Here is a 20,569-nt window from a genome sequence, read left to right on the forward strand (position 1 = left end):
AAAAAAAATAATAAAATGTTATGTGTGGAGTGTTGCCCTCTATGCAGCTGAAACTTGGACATTGAAGAAAGAAGAAGTTAAGATTTTGGAAAGCTTTGAGATGTGGATTTGGAGAAGGATGGAAAAAATTAAATGGACAGATAAAATAACTAATGAAGAGATCTTAAAAGAAAGAAGTGTTAAAGAGGATAAAAAGAAGAAAGGGAAACTGGATCGGACATATTCTGAGAGGGAATGGAATCATCAGAGATGCCATCGAAGAAAAAATAGACGGAAAAAGACCCAGAGGAAGGGTAAGGAAAAACAATGCTAGATGACATGCTGAATGGAGACAGGTACACAACCTTGAGAGAAGGCTCAGAACAGAAGAGAGTGGAAGAAAAGTTTTTGCTACTAAAGAGAAGAACCTGCTCAATTGCAGAATACTCAAGAAGAAGACATGATCTTCCACAATATTCATCATCATATATAATTTAGTCTTGATTCTAATTCTTCTTTGATAATTCTTGTACATATTTTAGTGTAGTGCAGAATATATTTATTCCTCGATAGTTTTCGGGTGCAGATTTTGTTCTCTTTATAAATATTGGTATTGCAATATTCATTCTCCATTCATTGGGAATCTGTCTTTTATCAAATATATGTTTAATTAAATTTCTCATGTTTTAAATTATTTCTTTACCTCCATATTGTAGTTGAATTATAAATTCCACCAGTTCCAGATGTTTTCCAATTTCCCAATTTTAAGATGACTCATTCTATTAAATTATTTTTTATTTATTTCAGTTTCGTTTGTGTTTTCTGGCTGTGGTATTTCAGAAGTTTTATTTCTTCGTCGTCTTCATGTTATTTGGTAAAATAGTTTTCCATTGTTCTATTTCTATAATTTGGCATGTTTATATATATTCACACATTTTTTTTCTTTAATTGCGAATCATTCTCAATACTTGTTTCTGGGCTCCGTAAAAGTCACATTCTAGTTGTTCAGAATAACCTTCCCAGTATGTTTACCTTATGAGTTTTATTTTTTCATTTTTTATTATTTTATGTTCTTCATATTTGACTACATTAGTTTTGTCTTATAAATGTTTACTAAATGCAGCATTTTTGTCTGATGGTGCTTTTATTTCTTCAGTATACTCAGGAATTCGTCTTGTTTTGTATTTTCCGGTTTGTTTCTGTCCCAGGGCTTTATATTCTGCTTGTTTAATGTTAATTTTCCCAATGAAAACCTATATCTTCGTCATTACTGATACATTTTTTTTTTTTTTTGAAATTGCTCTTTTCTATTTTGATAAAGTATTATTGTACATACTCTTTTTTTTTTAAACCTTAAATTTGTTTTCTTGTATTTTTTATTTTGTCTTTTTTTTTAGTTTATGTTTTGTTGGAATCTAAAATTTCCTGTCAATAGTCTATGATCACTTACTACAATGTCTGCAGATGTTAGAACTCTTATATCCAATATTGCATTTGATTTTACTATTCTATTTCTTATTATATAGTGGTAGACATTTGTCCTCTGTTAATTCTCCACATTATTTTGTGTTGACTCTCGTGATTAAAGAAAGTATTATTTATTCTAAATTCGTTATCTGTACAAAACTGAAGCAATCTTATTCTATTTGAGTATTGAGTTGTTTTATTGAATCGTTGACATGTGCCTGTGCCTTTTTACTGTTTCCAATCCTTGCATTTAAGTCTCCTGCCAGTATATTAATTCAGCTGATGATTTTTTTTGTTTGCATTTTTCTGTAACATTTCATAGAATTCTTCTATTTCTGTTTTAGATTTTCCTTCTTCAGCAACTATAGGCACTGATTATATTTTAGAGTTTGTTTTACAATTTTTATTCTTAGTATTCTTTCAGTATTCCTACAAATTTCTCAGTATTCCTACAAAAAATGTGATAGTTATTTAATTTATAAACTTCCCCCACTGAATGCGTGTTGCTGGCAGTAGCGAAATGTTTGTGACGCATAGGAGAAGGGAGTGCATTTGGCCTTGCAGATTATAAACAAGATCTGAATTCTTAGAAATAATCATGTGTAAGTTGTAAAAATTGCCTTTTACGAAAGAAAAGAAGAAACGAAAGTGTGAAGAGAGAGAGAGAGAGAGAGAGCAGGTGTGGTCTTGTGAAACATGAGCGGAGGGGACATCGAGAGAAGACTTTGTAATCATGATGTATGCGATCAAATTGCATCATCTGTGCTGCACCTATTTGAGGGAATCCCACACCAATAGTAGAAGTAGTTCCGAGTTAGCGTGTTCCTGGAACGTCGTGATGCGGAATATTTTAAAAGTAAACCGGTAGTCGTTGTTGTATAGATCGTGATTATATTCTCAAATAGAAGTGCAGAAAATATATGTAATAGGAAAAATCGTAAATATAAAATTATGAAAACAAACTTATGATCACAGTCATATGACAAACATAAACAGCAGACCATAATATTTTGTTAACGTTTTCACCCTATTTGGTTAGCATACACCTTAACTCTGACTTTATTTTAATACAGGATGTTCATGTTGGTTTCATCACTATTAACGGCAACTGCTGCAACAGAAACTGTCAGATCAGATGAATCAAACTCTCCATCTCTTTCTGCTCTTCATATTTTTCTTCATGAAGCTATTACACTTCAATTTTTTTTTCCTAAATCGTATCTGGTTTCTCCACCTGTTGGATTATCTACTCAGTGTTCATTTCATACATTCTTCTTGGTACTGTATCTAAAGACATTAAGTTTTCTTGTCCATATTACTTCGAATAGAAATTTACAAACATTTTTACGACACTTTCCTTACCCCAATACACTTCTAATGTCCGCAATTTTTCTTGTACTAGTTATAATTTTATATTTCTTGTTTCTCCCTTTCCAATACTTTGTTCAATCATAAGTAATTTTTAAGTCATTATACGTTGAGAAATATCTAACTCTGTATCCACTTCTATTGCATGTTGTTTCACCATTCGTTCCTATATTTGTGGAAAGTAGAATTTTCCATGCTCTGGCATTGAAATCTCCCATAATTAAAAGTTACTGATTCTGGTTTACTTTATCTATCATGCTGTTAATAATAATGATTACAAATAAGTCGAGGCTTCCTGGCTATTAGCGGTGTCTAGGGCTCAGACAACGGATATAGCCAGGAAGCCACGCCTAATTTGTAATCATTGTTCTAGAATTATCTGGATCCAGCATATAATGTGTCATATTTTTCTTAATTGATTTCTGAATAAGAATTATTACTCCTGCGTTTGCTCTTTTTTCATTTTTAACTGCACTATAGACATAACTGTAATGGCATGGCGAGAAATGGTGACATGCCTAAGAATCCGTCCGCAGTTGCTTTATTTCTCTCTTGAAATAAACTAATATATAACTTTGCTGAAAAAATATATACAAAAATTTCTTCCACATTCACTTCACCAATATCAGAACATGCAGACATCCTAAGCTGATCGGATTTGATCGAACCTCACATATCTGCTACAACAACAACTACAGCCTACCTTAACTGTCCAAAACTACACATATGATTCCTTCCACCATAAGAATGGTACTTGTGCTTTTGTGCGCGATATTTCTTGCCAAACCTTGAATCTCCTCTTTGTGATATTTTGTGTGAAGATTTTTTTTGTCTCATTATGTATCATTCATGTTCCGTTTCTATCGCTCCCCGAGTCTGAAAATCATTCTGATTTTCAGACTCGGGGAGAATGATTTTCAGTTTCAGTGACCAAGCTGAAAGAGAAGCAGAGGTATATACATTTTTCCCAACCAGAATTCCTGACAATCCTCTCTACTCACTCAACACTCCGAATCTTTTTTTTGACTAGTTCTCCTTCTAGGTATGCAAACTGTTGAAGTCCCGTTCCTGGTTGCAATTCATATCAAAATATCACACAGTTTCATCTGTAGTGCAATGTCCTCCTCCACTCAGCTATTCACAATGTAGTATCATTTGCCACTACAGTAACTCCATTTGGAATGATCTCCGAGATATACTCTTCCTTTCCGTTATCAGACCACTATTTTTGTTATCTAGACATTTTTTATGATCTTGGAATTATAAAAATTATCTGTTTTGGAATGAGGATCTTCATTCCTCACTCTGTTCAAAATTCTTGTCCCTTTATCCTAATGTGGTTTGCCAAAACGACCAAGAAATGAATATAGCGTATCGTAAATGACTTCAGCGTTTCATTCACAATCTACACTCTTAAAAACTTGGATTTTCTCCTCTCCTACAAAACAGACTAAGCGTAGAACAACCGCAGTTAACAGAGATATAATATACTGCCTCTTAAAGTCGTACATGTTTCTGCCTAATTTCATTTGACAAGTATAATATACCGATTTCACAGGCGTCGTTGGTTTCAGCCTAATTACAAATCAACCAACCGTTATGAAGTAAAGTTACGAACTAATCCACATCCAATCTCGACGATGCAGAATACGTTCTATAGAGATACACAGCATAATGTGTGATGGCAGTTCATTATTAATTGGTGCTCTAGAGACTGCTATTGTCTTGTAAATTTATTTGATTGGCAACACATGTTATGCTACAAATCATGTCAAATAAATCTTAACTAGTTTAAAGACTTTTTTTGCTTTATTGCTTATATTAATTATTACTTGTTTGATGCAGTGATCTAATTAAGTGCAGCGATTTGATGCGATTGCATGTTTTAATAAAATCCAAAGTTTTTACTAATCCTGATTGTCCAATTTTACTAATCCTGATGAGTGAACAAGACTGTATATTTACAGTCTTGTTCACTCATCCACACTATTGCAGTTTAAATCAGAAGTAAGCGACAGTGAATAATTCTGTCTAGTAATTTCTTGCTGTTGTGCGGTGTTGTTCCTTAGTTCTGCCTTTATAAATTATTTAGTGATACCTCCATGTCGTTTAACCTATAAACCAAATGGACCTGTCATGAGATAAGAACACAATGAGATAAAAAACCAATGCAGTTTTTCATTGTGTATTTAATGCTGCAGAATCCTATACTAAGATGCATATTGACAAGATGCAATCTTGGCACATATTCTCCATAGTATCAAATTTATATTCTGCTTGAATCGGAAAGGTTCTTTATATCCTTCGTCGAGTATACAATAATCTGAGTGTGGATTACCGAGGATTTAAAAAGTTTCTGCTTCGAATTATGAAATGTACCAGAAATTAGTCTTTCGTCAGTAGTTCTTAAAATGATTCTTGACGTCACACCTCTTTTTGCTTATCCGTTGACTGAGGTGGACTATTCCATTCATAGCAATGGTTTCGTGTATCTCCAGCAGTTCAACCACTACAGAAAGAAAATTCTGGTATAATTAACAACCACATTAATTACTGCAGCTGCATCTAATGCAAGTTTTTATTAGAAAAGAATACTAAGAGAAATGGCAAGAAAATAGTGCATAGGATTGAGTAATGATAACAGTGATAATCTCGTGAAGAATAGCATATACTCAAGTCTTGAACATCACAAAATGATTTAATTACCACCATCATATCATCTTGTGCGCATTATGAAATACGTCGACGATTCAGTCTGCACAATTCTCGAATCCAGGGAGCTTACTTCTTGGTACTTAATCACGGTTTGAATTTCTGTTAAACGTCAGACATAAGATGCATCATACTTAATAGCAGTGCTGTTGTTAAACACCACAATGTCCACAAGTATTTTCATTCCATACGACTGTGACTTTTTATTTGGTATTTCCGTTACGATCTAGTCACGATCATATTCGTAAAATTAGTATTCATTGGAATAACTAGAAAACTCTATAATACAACTTAAATTCGCTGTATATTATTAATTTTATTTTTATTTTTATTTAATTTATTTATTTTTATTTTATTTTTTACAAGAAACAAAAGCGGAATGCATGTTGCGTACATTGAAGGTGATGTTTTCGCCTCGCTCGAGGATGACATTAAACTGTGCTTTATCAGATCATGTTTTCTAAAACTGATAAGTTTCTTGTTAACTTATTCGTCCTTCAAGATTATTTATTAATCGATGAGCGGTACTTTATTAAATTTACCACATAACAGTTGCATAGTAAAGCAGAAAATTACGCGTGATCGTTGTGGAAACACATCATCAGTTAGGGACGCTCGGTTAGCCTAGTGGCTTTACGCTTCGCAACCATATGCCTGAAGAAGGAGTGTCCTGGGTTCGATTCCCGCCGGTGATGCGAGGAGCTGAAGGATCTTCCTCAGTCATAGCCAAGTTAGCCGGACGTGGACAGCAGGGTTTTTTCCCCCAGTTTACCTGGGGTTTTTCATCCCGCAAGCAGGCAAACCGGCCCCGTGAACACACATGGATCTACAGCCATAAATACTTAACCCCCAATGAGGGGACTCAACTTGCCCCAATTGGGACCGGGGAGAAAAGGGAGGAAACTCCATATGAATAAATAAATCATCCATTCGGAATATTTCTGTCCATCTGCTATCTTCAGAAACGTTTTCATGTACAAATTTTTTACACCTCATTTTCGTTTTCTTTTTTCTCCTCAACTTTTCATATTATTTGTGAGACCAAATGTAGGGAGGCTTTACTAAAATATGAGATAAAGGGATAGGAAGATGTATATATATACAACTTTGGTATCTCTCCCGGGTCTGGCTCCCACTGAAGAGACCTCAATGAATCGAAACCGGTGTGGGTAGTGGCCCTTCCCATTATGCATTGCATTATACACGCCTGAAATGGGGGGGGGGGTGAGTGTTTTGCATTATGGGATACATACTAAGACAAGTGATATGAAGTCATTAGCCTCTATATACAAGTAGCTCAGACGTGAATGTATTTCACGCGGAAAACTTTGTTTGCTTACTTGGGAAAAGGATTAAAACCAAGTATAAAATTTCTTGGTATATATATATATATATATATATACATATATGTGTGTGTGTGTGTGTGTGTGTGTGTGTGTGTGTGTCCCTGTGAAGCCATGTAATGTTTTCAGTAAACACAAATGATGAAGGCCGTCAACATGAGATAAACTGGACAACAACCTCAAACCTTCATATATGCGATGACGAGGTAGAACGCCGCATAGTCGAGTCTAAGGAAATTGTTATGGACCCTCATCATATAAATAATAGCCTTAGTTATAATCTACCGGACTCTTTCAGCTCTGCTATCCGATATTGGCACACTCGTGAAGTCAAACGCATGCAGATGCCCAATAATAGAATTTCAACACGGACTGTAGCTACAGTTCAAAGCTAACTGAATTTTATAATAGTCGTTTTTATTGTGATACGATGTTTCTTATAGTGTTTTTTTATTTGCTTTCTATGTTCCCACGCCTGAAGAAGTCTGACAATCCGATGAAACATGTTGCGTTTTGAATAAATTTAATTGTTTTTTCTAGTTCTCGGATCAAAGTCAGTGTATATTATATATATATATATGACGATCTGTAATATTAACTCGGAATTGGGATATGTTCATATTTATATATATATATATATTTTTTTTTTCTTTTTTTTTTTCAGAATTCATTTTTACTCGGTTGGAATATTATGAAAAACCTTTAATGACTAATACCAAGAGATAAAAAGATGACAAGATATATTTAAAAAGATACTACTAGTTTACTAATTTCGTTGAATAGATCAACATCCTCAGGTATCACAATCAAAGAAGTATATAAAAAATTACAGAGACTTAAAATTGTAATAACAGAACAAGTATAAAAAGACAGTAGCGTGTTTTCTACACACATATATATATATATATATATATATATATGTAGAAAGCTTTTTAACTTGCGTATACTATGCCTTATATAGGTTAAAGACACCAAGAAATTTTATTTATGGCAAGCAGTTGCTGCAGTTAATTTTTAAAGGCTTCAAAATGGATGGATTGGTGGAGATTTATGAACTTAAGTAAAGTAACCTGGGAATTTATGCACCAAAATTATTTTTTTAATGTGGCCTTAATTGAAAAAAAAAAGTTGAAGGGCGGTAGAGTGGCGTCTGGTTGGTGCGTGGTTAGGCTGTCCGCTTTTTATGCAGAAAGCTGCTGGTTCATATCCCGTATCGGTGTATATTTTATCGATTATTTTTTTTTAAAGAAATTATTCATCTATGTAGGTTCTCTTATCCAACTAGCTAGCTAACTCTATTTTTAGTGAACAAAAAAGGGAAAAAAAAAGCTAAATAAAGAGTGATTGTGAAAGGAAATGCAAACTACCAGAATATTATACACATTTTATAGCTGAAAACTCCGAAATCTATAAAAAAAAAAAAAAATATTCATTATAAAATAGACAGTATTGAGTAATTATAATTAAACGATATATACTTTTTCTTTCTTTATTACATATTTATTAGACACGTGCATTAAGAGTGGTGAGAGCTATAAGGGGCTCGCGGGGCTCGTGCGAGCCCTTTGTTAAATTTTTCTCAAATTTGCGAGCCCCTTGTCGTTCTTGTTTACTTTTTTATTTTTTCAAAAAAAAAAATTTTTTTTTTTTGAAACATATTAAGCGACAAACTCATGCGGTAACCTAACAAAAATTAGTCTATTCGGCAATGTATAGATTATTTGGAATTATTGTTTCAACTCCTCTACAACGAATGCGCCCAAGTTTGAAAATAAAATAAGCGCATGCGCTTTCTTTACCCTTCTCCCTTTTGGTAGCTAATCGTATGGTAAAACCAGTAGCCAATCAAATGTTTTATAAAAGATAAAACATTTGATTGGCTACTGGTATAGTTAAAAAAAAATTTGAAAGTTAAAAAATGTTTTTCTTATGTAAGATAAATGAACACAGTTGATTGTGTGCAAATATTTCATGTTTAGATCATGAAATATTTGTTTAAAAATGATAGCCTTTAGAGGTTGATTGCCCTCTTACACTTTTTGATTGGAATTTGTACACAAGCTGTATTAATAAAAGCTCGACGATGCGAGCCATTTGTTAAAATTTCCATAGCTCACCACTGCATGCATATTGGTAATATATAATCGCCTGCCCCGCCTAAATGACCGAGTTGATATCTTCTCCGCTGTCCAAGTAAGGGGCTTCGGATTCCATTCTCACTATGTTGTATATTTTTAAGAATATGTTTTGGTGTAGACGAATTTCTTTACCCGCTGTTTATTGGAGGACCGAAGTGGCTTGTTTGGTACGAAAGTACCATCTTTGGTCTCCAGAGCAGGATTTCCGGATTATTCAACCTCCCTTCCCCCTTATCTCCAGCAACTAGAGATTATCAACCTTTGGCTGGTACGACTGGAAAAAAAAAAAAAAAAAGCACATGCAGACTTATTTGTTACAGATAAAATGAAATCGAGTTTTGTTCATAAAGGAACTTCTAGATTCCTTATTTTATTATTGCAGTATGTAGCAATCTGTCCATAGAGTTTAAAAAAAATACTGCAACTTGTTATGTCTTGTCTTGTTTCAGCATCGAATTTTGATTTACTGATTTTACTGAGTAAAAAATAATATAAATATCAACATAATTAGATTAAAAAATTATGTTCAGAATAGTATAGCTGTTCCTTATTTCATGTAAACCTTGCAGTTGACATTATTGCACGTTACAAAATAAAATTATTAGCTTAGCAGCCAATTCGATCATCATTTAGTATATATTTTTCACTTCATCTAGAACAGTTGCTCTGTTTTCTCATGTTTTTATGATGAAATATCACTTTCCTTCCTAACTCTAGATAAAAATATTTCTTCATATCTCATTCTCTCTCTCTTTCTATCTGTCTGTCTGTCTTGTTCCGTTAATTACGAAAAACTAGAAAAGCGACCTAAATTTCTATAACGGAAAATTTTATCTGTAAATTTAAGTGTTATTTAGAACAGCTTCAGACAGTGACATAACTTGGTACAAGCAAACGAACCAATGCCTCTCGGTTCCAGAGCTGAACTGATGTAAAACTAATTGGATTCTCAGGATCTCGGCTTCTTCGCTAACCCCATTATTATTTTACAATTAGACAAATCAACTTTTGTTATTTGTTTAATTTCTTTTGTATTGATATCGCTCACAGGAATTTTATGGGCCTTTTCTAAGAAGGGCCAAGTTGAACTTAGGCTACGATCATATAATTATATATATATTTTTATGTCACTCTGGTTCAGGAAAGTTTGTAAACCAATAGTACATTAGTATCGTGGATGAGATTTCTGTTTTAATTAATTTTGCATATTTTTGTATTTTTATTTATTTTTTACTTAATCTGGAAAGCCTACTCTATACCTTCAACCTTTTGAGGCCACTTCAGGCTTCCTAGAAGCTGGGTAAGGTTCGCACACCGGGTGATGAAATTCATCTCCACCTAAAAACAATTACAAACATCCATATCCATAACGGAATCGTGTTTATGAAAGTCGGATACTTTACCACCGAGTGTTAGACCTGATAATATAAAGGAAAGCCAGCTAAATATTGTACACTATTTTTCAGTTGATATAAAAAAAAAAGTAAAAATACTTTCCTTTTGCACATTAAATTGTGCAAGTCAATCTGTTAATTCGCTAAGTTCAATCTCTCCTCTCTTTAAACTACTGTTAATTACCGTTTTTTCGGACGATAAGACGCACCCCAAATTTATGAGACGATTTTTAGAAAAAAATATTTTATTATATAAAGATATTTACAATTTTTTACTTAATTTTTATTTATTGTTACAATCATTTGTATTAGCAATATTCAGTTCATCTTCACTCTCGGTACTATCACTGGTCTCGTTAATGTCAGCGTTCGTATTATCGTCTGAACTATTGTTGTCACTCCCTTCAAAAACTGCGTCATCTTCGGTGCCATCCATCGCATTACTTATCCCGCATTTCTTAATGACTTTATAATCGTCTCTCTTTCACAGCTTCCTATGAATTTTTCACCCAGGTACATACTTCTGAAATTGTTGGCCGTTTCATACGTCCTGCTGTAACATCGTGATTTGGCTTTGCCATCCATTTGTTCCACTCTTCCGCATAAAATTTTTGAATGGTTTATTAATAGATCCATCCAAGGGTTGCAATTGACTTCTAAGGCCTTCAAGAATGACAGCTAATTCTATATTCATTTCTTTTAGAAGCTTCTTGGTTGATTCTGTTTTATATGCTCTGAATGGATCCCACACTAACATCGCAGGCGTTTTAAACAACGCACCTGGACGTTTTGCCCATATCTTTTGTATCCATAATTTCATTCCTGTTTCGTTCATCCAGCCTTTATCTTGAACGTGGATAATAATGCCACGAGGGATTTCATCTCTCTGTAATGTTTTTCTCTTGAAGATTAACATCCGTCCGCGCAATAAACTAAAACTACAGTGTAGTGAGTTTTTTTTTTTCGTGACCTGTTGTTTTGATCACTATTGATTTGGTGCCTTTTGAATTTACTGTCCGATTTGAAGGAACATCAAAAGTTAGAGACACTTCATCCATGTTCGCAATTTGATTAAGCTCAAATTTAAATTTCCTTCTCGCTGATATGACAAATCTATGGAATTCTATAATTTTAGCTTCATAGTCAGCCGCCATTTTTTGGGCTAGAGTGGTTTTTTGTACGCATGCATAACCGTGTCTTTTCATAAATCTAAGCGTCAAGACGGTGATCCTGTAAAATCTAAAATTCCATTAGCAGTTGCCCATCGTTTCGCTTCAAAAATTATCATTTTCGTAGAAACAGATATTCCCATGTTTCGATGATTTGTTACCCAATTTTTCATCTGTACTTCTAATTCTGGCCATTTTTCTAGATGCGAACGGAATGTTTTCTTGTGCTTATATAGCAGTTTTAATTGTTCCTCTTGTTTTCTCCACTCGCGAACCATTTTTTCTGTTGGTGGTGGACCAAAATGTCTTTCTGCTGCTGTTTCCATATTATTTTGCATAATTTATCACATTTAATTTATAACTTACGTTATATGAAATTATTTTTTGTTTTACACTCATTTTTTCTAATTTTAAGATAAAAATTTTAACGACTTATAAAAAATAATTCAAATGAAGCGCATAATGTTTACACACTAATGACTATTGACGCTCTAAATCGGTGATTTACCCACATGCAGCGAGATAACTAATGTTATCTCGTTTCACCTTCAGTGGCGTACTTACTGATTTTATTAACATATTACGCAGTAATTGAACTTCACTAACAGCTTCGGTACAGTGTAAATATTCGTATTTTAATGTTACCTTCGGACCATAAGACGCACCCCAATTTTAAGTCGATTTTTCTATGTAAAAAGGTGCGTCTTATGGCCGGAAAAATACGGTAATTAGTACTACATTATTGTTTAATGGATCCCACAGTGAGGAGGGACGGAAAACATAAGCAAAAATGGCGGATAGGATTTTCCCCTTTCTTTTTGGATTTGGGCTTTAAATTCGAAGCTGCGTTACTAGTTTTCTGTAAGCGAAATACACTTTCACTGTTCATCGGATACGTTTATAGAGTAGTTTAAAATATAAGAAAGAAATTTATTAAATAATTTTATATAAATCAAGTGGATACTAAATCCAGCATTATTTCAAAACCGAATGTAGAAACTATGAAAGTTTCGTAAGAAAGTTCACCAGAGAGCTTACGGGAATACACTCGCTGGCATTTACGAGTTTCTCTAGCGCGGATCATATAGAAGACATGAGCGCTTGCCCAAGCATCAATTCGCCTTTTATTGGTCCATTCGAAAAGGTTTTACTGGCCTGACAGCTGTTTCGAACTGGTTGACTCTCTTCGGAGACCAGGCCTTAGGAGACCAAAAACTGTCTTTCAAACTTAAAGTGTCGGAGAGGTGTATTTTAATAATAATAAATTATTAAATAATTGATAAAAATTACGTTAACATTATAGACAAACAGGAAACTGATGTTTGACTAGTAAATCCTAAAAAAATAATTTTGAAAATTAATCGATTGCGTTTGGACCTCGGGTACATCGCACAAGTTTTCCACTGAATTACTTAAAAGATACGTTCCCTAAACGTATTAGTTCGCTAATTTAGGATTCTACTATTACGTAAAAAGATATGTTCTCTGAAGAACCTTTTTTTGCCTTTTATTAGTTCGTTAATTTAGGTTTCCACGCATAGTTCTAAAGAAAGAATCGCTAAAAAGATTTATTTGCAATGGATTGATAGCTCATGTACGGGAACGCTGTGTAATTTACAGGCTAGAGCTCTCTCTCTCTCTGTGTGCAGGGCTGCTCCTTGGAATTTTGTCGCCCCGTGCAGTAGCATATTTTGCCAGTAGAATGGTAGCCACTTCTGACCAGATCAAGAGCAAGATAAGATAAGGAATCGTGACATGATTGGCTGTTCATTGATGACGTCATTGTGTGTGACGTCATGAGTTTGCAATGTTTGGAATTTCCCTGGGGGCATATGTGTCAGTGACGTCGTTTCTTGTGTTTTGATTCGCGTATGGAATTATGGGTGATGTTAGAGATAAGGATTCATGTTGTGATTGGTGCAGGTACTTCAGACCAGATTAAGATAAGATAAGGAATCGTGACGTGAATGTTTGTAGTTATCAGATGAAGATAATTGACGTCATTTGTTAGTTGTAAATATTATTGTTTTTTGTAAATAAGTGACGTTATTGTTTTGAATGAAAAAGGCATTATTTTCGTGTCGTGATTAGTGCGATACTATGAACAAAATAGGGGTAGAGTGAATGAGGGAAGCGACGTCAGTGTCTTTGATGTGTATTGTTATGAGTTGTAGATAAGTAAATGGTTTGCGTATGGCATTATGGGTGATGGATAGTGATAAGATAAATTTTAGAATAATAAATTTAGTTGAATCCTTTATCCAAGTGTGAGCAAAGAAAGTTTACACCTGAAAGCATCTTCAAGACTGGCGTAAGGTAGTACAACACCGGGAAACTCGTTACAAAGGTGGAGCAAGCTAACATCACTCCTTTCTCAGTATCTCCCATAATGCAAAACACATCTCCTTGCGGATATGTATAATGTTATGCATTAAGGGATGGCTCACTACCCAGATTAATTTCTGAATAGGTGGCACACCGTTTGTCAACTCCTATAGGTAGAGATGACCTTGCTAATGCTTCTGCCTGGTATCTCCACTTGGGCCTGGCTCCCACTGAAGAGATCTCAATAAAGGTCGAAACTAGTCTGGGTAGTGGCCCTTCCCTTAATGCATAATATTATACATATCTGCAAGGAGATGTGTTTTGCATTATGGGAGATACTTAGATAGGAGTGATGTTAGCTTGCTCCACCTTTGAAACGAGTTTCCCGGTGTTGTACTACCTTCACCCAGTCCTGAAGATACTTTCAGGCACAAACTTTGTTTGCTCACACTTGGATAAAGGATTGAACTAAATTTATTATAGTCTAACCAAGTGAAAAATAAACTTTCAAAATTTTGGAATTTCGCTGGCGCCATCAGCTGTCAGGGACATCAGATGTTGTGTTTGGTTCGCTTATAGCAAAGTGTGTGATGTTTAGAGATAAGGAATCGTGACGTTTTGTGTTTGGAAATTTCTGGGGAACATATGACTCTCTGTGATATCACATGGTGTTTTGGTTTGCCTAGCAATTGTGGGCATTGTTTTTGAGATAAGATATCTTGGAATTTTCCCAGGGTGACACACATTCGTCATGTTTTGTCTTTGGTTGTCTATAGATGGCTGTACTAATTTTCCAATACATTTTGGGGTATTTCTTTCCTGTTAAAGGGTGGGAATTCTTAGAGTAGATTCATGATGGTGGCAGTGTTTAGGCTTTTCTGAATAATTTAATTATATGCTGGTGTCCCTCAAACATACACTTTTTTTGCTCTGAGGTTATCACTAAAAGATTATTGGCAAATGACAACCTCTTTTTCGAATTAACGTTATCTTGTTTACAAATGTTTGGGTAATGGTGTTTTTTTAGTTTACATGAAAAGAAAAAAACTAAACTGTATTTTAAAAAATAAATTAAAAATAAATGGAGACTTAAAAGCTTACAATATCTTTTTATATATAGTCTAGAAATTCTAATGATAATTTAAATTTACTTACAGTCTTTCCCGAATGATTCTTCTTAATGCAAGTAGATATTCCAAAATAGTTGAATTTTTATCCACACCACAACACACAAAAACACAATCTTGAAAGAACGAAATTTCTGTAATAACCTGAAAAACTATTTGACTTTTGTTCATTATATTTTCTGTCCGTTTGGTACATTGTTAATTCCTTAGCATTGGGTCATACTATGTTTTTATTCCCAAGGTGGTGAGTGTAACCTAAAACTGTCTTTTGCAGACTAATATATCCACCAGCGATTGGTAAATGCTCACACAGAACAATATTTCTGTAAATAACCAGAAAATATAATTGACTACATCGTTTAGATTTCCACCGGTTTGGTTCCGTTGGAGATGACTCATTAATTTCCATCTTAGTTTTCGACCTATATCATACTATGGAACTGTTTGTATTAATCACATCCATTGTTCAAAAGGTATCATTTCCCTACGGTTGGATGTTTCTCAAATACTTACATATCACTAAGGGATTAGCATTCACATGATTGTGATGTCACATATCCTAAAATTATTCATTCCTGATTAAGGATTTTATACACTTATTGTTTTCAAATAGATGGCTTGTTTGTTTATATTTTGTGTAGCTAGGTAACTGGAATTTATTTCAAATGAATATTAGCTATGTAATATATATTCTTTGCTAATTTCTATGTTACATTTTATTTGACTGTAATATTATTAACAAATTGTGTTTACTGAATCTAACATACAGATTAAATAAAGTGAAAAAGACACTATTTTTTTCTTATTCTTCTGATTTCACATTTGAGCTGATGTTCATAGTGTATGATTTCCCACTGGTGCTTACATATAATTCATGTGCATTTTCTCAATGTGACATTTTTTCTCCATGAAAAAAAACGCATTTTTTCCCCTCAAAAGTTATCAGTATCAGTTGGAGGTGACATTACTAAAAGATATCTGCAAGTGATGAGCTTGCTCATCTCCACTAGGCTTAGCAGACATTTTCTGGAGGAGAGAGATATGAAGGGTTAGAGTATGGGGTGGGGAAGCATTGTAGTGAAACGTTTCTTTGTTTTTTTTGCTCTGCTTTTATCAATATCAGTTGGAGGTTTTTTCCCCTCCAAAGTTATCAGTATCAGTTGGAGGTGACATCACAAAAAGAGGTCCACAAATTATGAGCTCGCTCATCTCCACTAGCCTGAGCAGACATCTTCTAAAGGAGAGGGGGAGAATAGGGGGATGATGGGGTTAGGGGGAGTGAGGAAGTATTGCAGGGGGAAGAGCTCTGTTGCCCTCTTGATGACCTTTTCACCTTCCACCACCTAATGCTATTTTTTTCCCATCCCAACAATTTTGGACATATGAGTGAGAGAACTAGTCACATGCACTAAAATCAAAAACACTTTTTGAGGATAAAATACTTAACATAATAAGGACAAATAATATAGAATACCTTTCAAGCCACAGAGATAAGATCTGCCCTATGATGTCTCAAAGTAAGATAATCTCACATCAACATCATATCCAACAGCATGTAGAAACATCTCCATGAATCATCTGCATGAAAGTTTCATTTTGGAAGGAACGGTCAGGGTTAAGGGTCAGGTAAACAGTACTATAAGGAAAAACAAACGAGTCAAGTGTCTTTGCAGTTGCAGCAATTCGTTCATCCAGTGCAGGTATTATATTGTGTTGTGGTGTTTTGTATCCAGGAAAGTAAAGTAAAATAATGGATGAGCCACAAAAGTCATTGAAATTTTCTTTCTTCAGGAAAATAGCATGAGACAAAACTGTTCACATAGCTCTAAAAGGTTGGAAATCAATTATTATTTTAGAAGACACATACATTGTGACGTATTTATCCAGGACCACTTGGGAAAAGTTATGCAGGAAGTGGTCTGATATCCTTGGCTACTTGCAAAGAAGAGTTGACTATGAAATGGACCTCATGAGTTTTATATTCTGAAATGCCAAGATGGGGAACTAATACTTGATGATAGAGGAGCTGATGAAAGTAAAGTTTTTTCTATTAGTTGTGAAGAAGCTGGGAGATTTTCACCAAAAATGTACGACATTGATAATAATTTACTATTTTTGGAAATTCAATTACCAGCTATTCATATCATGGGGAAAATGATTGCTAATCATTTAAATTGATCGATTTAAATGAATATTTAGGGAGGCATGGTGTCATTTCCAGACTGACACAATATCAAATGTATGAAGGAGTGCTTACCATGGTATCTGATTTAAAAACTCTGTTGCATGACCAGCTATTTTGATGTGATCTAACCAAGAAACAGTGAGTAACAAAAATTTTATTCATTGAACTCTTTGGAAAATGTTAAGAGTGTAAACTAAATATTGTGAAATATTTTTAGGTAATTACATTTTCGATTTTTTTCTCAGTGAATATACTTGTAAATAGTATTTCAGCAAAATAAAATATGCATTTGTAAACTTAAATGAACAAAGATATGTGCTTTTGTTGTTGTGTTTTTCCACAGTGCATTTTTAATCAGTTATTCTGATTAGAATTTGATATTTAAATCCATTACTTTATACCTTAATGCATTCTGTTTAATTATTATAAAAAATCACTACTGTCAAATTAATGCTAGGAATGGGAAAAAGAGTGTTGAAAACTGATATCCATGTAATTGATTATTTTAGAAATTGTCTAATGCTACCTATTGACATTGTTTGAGTTATCCGAAAACAATTCATCACATAACTGAAAATCCGAACTGTTAGAATTTGGTTGTTTTACAGAGAGACAGCAGATAATTAATCCAAAAACGTGACTTAAACTCTTAAAGTTTGGTATAGAAAAAATATTTGTACTCTCCAGATAACACATATACAAATTTTACCTTTCCCACACAAAGTAAGATAAAAACACACTAACAGTATATCCAACAGCATGCGAAAACATGTCGTTGAGTCATCTGTGCAAAAGGTTCATTTTTGAAGGAACAGTCAGGGTAGTGCATAGTACGGGTAAACAGTACTATAAGAAAAAACCATAGAGTCGAGTGACTTTGGACTTAAGGTAATCGTTCATCCACTGCAGCTGCTGTTTTGTGTTTGGTAATGTAAAAATAATGGGTGAGCCACAAAATTCTTGGAAAGTTTCTTTGTGAAAAGTTCTCATTGTTTCGAATTTTGTAACAGAAAGTTAACATAAAATATAAGATCAGAGCTAATAATCAGTGAAATAATAATAATAATAAATAACTATTTATTTGTGGTGTCATATGAAGTAATCTAAGAAGAAGAAGAAGAATGAAGGAAAACGAATGTGAAAAATCGACAGTGGGTGAAAAATACGGATTTTCAGTTATCATTGGAATAATTGATTGTCAATTTCATTTGAATAAGACTTCAAATTTATTTCATAAAGAAATTTGTATTTCTGATGGAATTATTCTAAGATATGCATTGACAAAATCACCTTGTAGTTGGAAAGAATTACCTGAAAGAGTTAAAAAACAGAATTCTTGGTTAATAAAATATAACCATCAGCTGAAGTGGGAAATTGGTTCACTATTTCTGGACAAACTAAGAAATTGGATGATAGAATCAACATGCAAATATCATGTTGATTCTATTACTCGCCAAAGGAAGAGAAAAATCAAAAACATTAACAAGGTTAATAGGGAGGCCTGTTCTTAATTTAAATGAAATTGGATGCCCAAAACGTGAAAACATAACTTGTACTTTTAAATGCTTTTGGAAACATAATGAAAGATTCTGTGCTTTTAATAATTCTCAGAAGTATATGTATTGGATTCAAAAATATAAATATGCAACCCTTAATTTTACTACAGTAATAAATTCCCAACGATCACCAAATGAAAAATTAACTTTTAGATGAGAGTCACATTGTCAAAAACTACATGGTGGCAATTCCACAAGGATGGGAAGAACCTCTGAACAACAGTGCAAATTTAACAATAAGAAGATTAAGGAACAAAAAAATATATTGTATTTTTCATTTTATTTTCTATATGTTAGATTCAGTAAATACAATTTGTAAATAATATTTCATTTAAATAAAATGTGTAAATTTAAATGAACAATTGGGTGTCGTTGATGTGTTATACAAATTTAAGTAAGACCATAACATTTTTTTTCCTTCTGAAATTTCATGCCACAAACTAACGAGAGACTTTTTTTAATGAAAATCCACTCAGTGAAACTGTGTCAACTCTTGGAAGCAAAAGAAAATGGATATTAAATTAATAGGCAGAATTTTAGTAGAGAATATTTCACCTGAAAATGACAAAAAAAAGGTATCATAGTATGCAGATAAAAAGTGAATCAACATGCATATATCAAATAATAGTCGTCATTGGAAGAGAAAATAAAATAAACATTAATGAACTTAATAGCCAGACCTGTTCTTCATTTAAATGATACCAAATGATGAAAACAATATTTGCATGAATTTCAAAACTTTGAAAAAGCTGATGAATTTCTTGTTTGCTGTGATCATATATATTTATTTGAGGGTAAACATTTTTTTTTCTTTCTTTCTTTCGGAGCTAATTTTCATTTGAAATAAGAATAAATAATTATTTATTTGTATTGGAAAGAATATCTAATATAATAATTGTGTTAAAATATATATATAAATCCCTACTGTGAAATAAATGCTGTGCTGAGGGACAACAGTCAATCGGGACTAACGGAAATGAGTTTTACATAGTTGAGCTATCTAAAAAACCATAGTTCAACTTGTTTTGAAATGTCACATTGAGAAAATGCATGTGAATTATATGTAAGCAATAGTGGGAAATCATACACTATGAATCAGCGCAAATGTAAAATCAGAAGAATAAGAAAAAAAATAGTGTCTTTTTCACTTTATTTAATTTCTGTATGTTAGATTCAGTAAATACAATTTGTTAATAATATTACAGTCAAATAAAACGTAACATGGAAATTAACAAAGTATGTATATTACATAGCTAATATTCATTTGAAATAAATTCCAGTTACCTAGCTACACAAAATATAAACAAACAAACAAGCCATCTACTTGAAAACAATAAGTGTATAAAATCCTTAATCAGGAATGAACAATTTTAGGATATGTGTCATCACAATCATGTGAATGCTAATCCCTTAGTGATATGTAAGTATTTGAGAAACATCCAACCGTAGGGAAATGATACCTTTTGAACAATGGATGTGATTAATACAAACAGTTCCATAGTGTGATATAGGTCAAAAACTAAGACAGAAATTAATGAGTCATCTCCAACAGAACCAAACCGGTGGAAATCTAAACGATGTAGTCAATTATATTTTCTGGTTATTTACAGAAATATTGTTCTGTGTGAGCGTTTACCGATCGCTGGCAGATATATTAGTCAGCAAAAGACAGTTTGAGATTACACTCACCATCTTGGGAATAAAAACATAGTATGACACAATGCTAAGGAATTAACAATGTACCAAACGGACAGAAAATCTAATGAACAAAAGTCAAATAGTTTTTCAGGTTATTACAGAAATTTC

The sequence above is a fragment of the Typopeltis vanoorti genome, chromosome 22, assembly GCF_054136105.1.
Source record: "Typopeltis vanoorti isolate ZY-2024b chromosome 22, IOZ_Tvanoo_1.0, whole genome shotgun sequence".
Lineage (NCBI taxonomy): Eukaryota > Metazoa > Arthropoda > Arachnida > Uropygi > Thelyphonidae > Typopeltis > Typopeltis vanoorti.